The 2803-nt window shown below is 41.2% G+C and overlaps 1 pseudogene; it reads left to right on the forward strand.

Annotated features, from left to right (window-relative positions):
* Positions 1-1368: 1368 nt before the first annotated feature.
* On the forward strand, positions 1369-2038 carry LOC132002074 (glutathione peroxidase 1-like; annotated as a pseudogene).
* The last annotated feature ends 765 nt before the right edge of the window (positions 2039-2803 follow it).

Below are 2803 nucleotides of genomic sequence, written 5' to 3' on the forward strand. Positions count from 1 at the left end.
GCACAGGGAATATCATACACAAAGCCCCTGTCCCAGAAATGAGTATCTGTACATCAATACTGAGAGTTTCCCCACTGTAATGTGCAGTCTTCATTAGATATAGCCCTGACTGGGAAGGGAGTAATTCTTATGCTTCTTTTTCCTCCACAGGTGGTTATATGCCTAACTCCCATCCAAGAAGTTAGATGAAAGTGGTGTGTGTCATTTCTATTCCCTGGTTGATGCATGGGATAGAGGAAGCCTGGATATCTGAAATACCACATGAAGGAAAGTCACCTGACAGCGAGATATGCCCCTATCAGGTTGTTAGATGAGTAAACAAAAAGCATCTATTCTTTCTAAGGCACTGAAATTTGGGAGTTTATTTTTACAGCTGGAGTATGCTTAATCTTACCCTAACCAAAACAGTATGAGTTGGAAAGTAACTAAAGATTTTAGAGTGACTGAAATATGTAAAGTATAACTAGAGTACAGCAATAAAAGAGAACATCAATTGGACCATATGCTTACACTTCAAATAACACTATGGCAAGATAAATATCCTGAACAATGTCTCACTATAATATAGCCAGAAATTCTGGAAAAAATATAATAAACATTATTTTAAATGTACAGTTAAGCCCAACCCAACCCCAAGTAAGAAAAACACCAAAGGACCCAAACCAGAGAGAAAAGTAAAAGGCAGAATGGTAAGCTAAAAGTTATATATCTACCAACATCAGAAATCAGATTTTACTGGAGAATGTAGGTAATGAGATTTGGCCCATGCAATCAGAGTAGGAGGGGCAGGTAGATGGGGTTGGCTGAATTAGACTCGTCTGTAACTCTCCTTTCCAGATCAGGGAGAAACTCAAGGAAAATAAGCGAATAAATATGACAAGGGTATTTATCTGCCTCTGCCTGCGCTATGACGGAAACAAGTCTGCAAAAATTTACAAATACAAATTTTCTCTCACATCATCATGGTTTTATACTATGCACCTTGCAAAAAAATCATACAGGTATATTAACATAAAATAATCATGAGTTAAGGACATTTCCAAGGCACTTATATTTTAAAACATTATCTTTCAAAACAAGGCCCAAAGGTGGCCCATGTGATTCTCAAATGGCCACCAAAGCTAAAAGTTTAATTAAAAAAAAAAAAAAAAATGGCAACACAAGTGCTATTCAGCAACAGCAAGACAGGAGAATTAAATTCCTGTTTTTCCGATAGTTGAAGTCATAGATGGAGAATAAAAGCAGACTTTTAAAACGTTTAAAGAAATAAAAGATGTTAACAAATATCTGCAGAATTAAAGATAACATAAAGTATTACAAAGACTTGAGAAATAATGAACCAGGTAATCTAAAACCAAAAATTACATAATGCACTCTTCTTGCAGGGCTGTGCCCCCCGCTCGTTGCGCTCCGAGTCTGCCTTCTCCGCGCGCCCGCCGCAGCAGGGAGCCCACGAGCCAGGGTTGCTTGAGGCTCAAAATGCTGCTCCTCCCGAATGTGGTGTCGCTTTGAGGCACAACGGTCCGGGATGACACCCAGATGAACCAGCGGCAGCAGGGCCTCAGGCCCCAGGGCCTGGTGGTGCTCAGCTTCCGCCCCCACCAGACTTCCGCCGCCTCCAGTTCCGGCGCCCGGAAAACGCCGAGAGTAAAGAGACCCTGAATTCTCTCAAGCACGTGCCACTCCGCGGCTGGCGCAAGCCCAGCGTCAGGCCTTCTAAGTGTGAGGTGAGCGGCGCGCAGGCGCAGCCCTCTTGGTCTTCCCGCGGGAGGCCTTGCCTGTCCGCAGGAAGGACTGCGCCGTGCCCAGGACTGACCCGAAGTTCATCACCTGGTCTCTGGTAGGCTGCAACGACGTCGCCTGGAACTGTGAGAAGTTCCTGGTGGGCCATGATGGTATGCCTGTGTGCACGTACAGCTTTTGCTTTCCAGCCATGTATATGGAGCAGGGCATCGAAGCCCTGGGGTCCTGGGGGCCCAGCTGTGCCCAAGCAAACCTCCTATCCCTGGGGCTTGGTAGTCGCAAAACTGCCTTCTAGGGATTTCACCCACAAAGGTGTTTCCTTGAAAGCCGCATGGAGGAAAGCTTGATTTCTCGGAAAATCTGCTGAGATGGGTGCTTCTTCTGCATCCCAACACCCCCTCCCCAAACCAAGATTACTCATTAATACAGTTCCTGGTGTCAGAAAAATAAATAAATAAAACATAATCATTGAAACAAAACAATAAATAGAGTGTGAATTAAAAAAAAAAAAACTGTGGAGAGAATTGTGAAACTAGAAGAAATACATCACAGAAATTTTTAAAAAAAGTGAAGTTCAAAAGAAAACACAGAAGCTAAGAGACAAGGATAGAATAGAAATGTCTCATTTTTTTGTAATCTGATTCAGAGAAGACAATAGAAAAATATAATGGGGGCAATATTGGCAAATAGAGTGAATGAGAATTTCACAGAATTGATGAAAAATAAGAATATTTAGGCTCAGAAAATACATGTCCTTCGAGGAAAAATAAAAGAAAATCCATACCAAGACATTTTATAAACATATTTAAAAATACCAAGTGCAGGAAGAAAAACATAAAAGTAGCCAAAGAGAAAAGAAAGATTATTTACAAAATGTGCAATATTATAATGAATATAAGCAGCCTGTAGAATAATATCCTCAAAATTCTGAGAAAGGGTTGGTGGGAGGAGAAAACTGTCAATTTAGTATTAGATACCAAACTAAATTATCACTAAGGATTTTAGAAGAAATAAAGACATTTGAGATGAGGAACTTGCCACTAACCTACCCTCACTAAAA

Source organism: Mustela nigripes, chromosome 14 (genome assembly GCF_022355385.1).
Source record: "Mustela nigripes isolate SB6536 chromosome 14, MUSNIG.SB6536, whole genome shotgun sequence".
NCBI lineage: Eukaryota > Metazoa > Chordata > Mammalia > Carnivora > Mustelidae > Mustela > Mustela nigripes.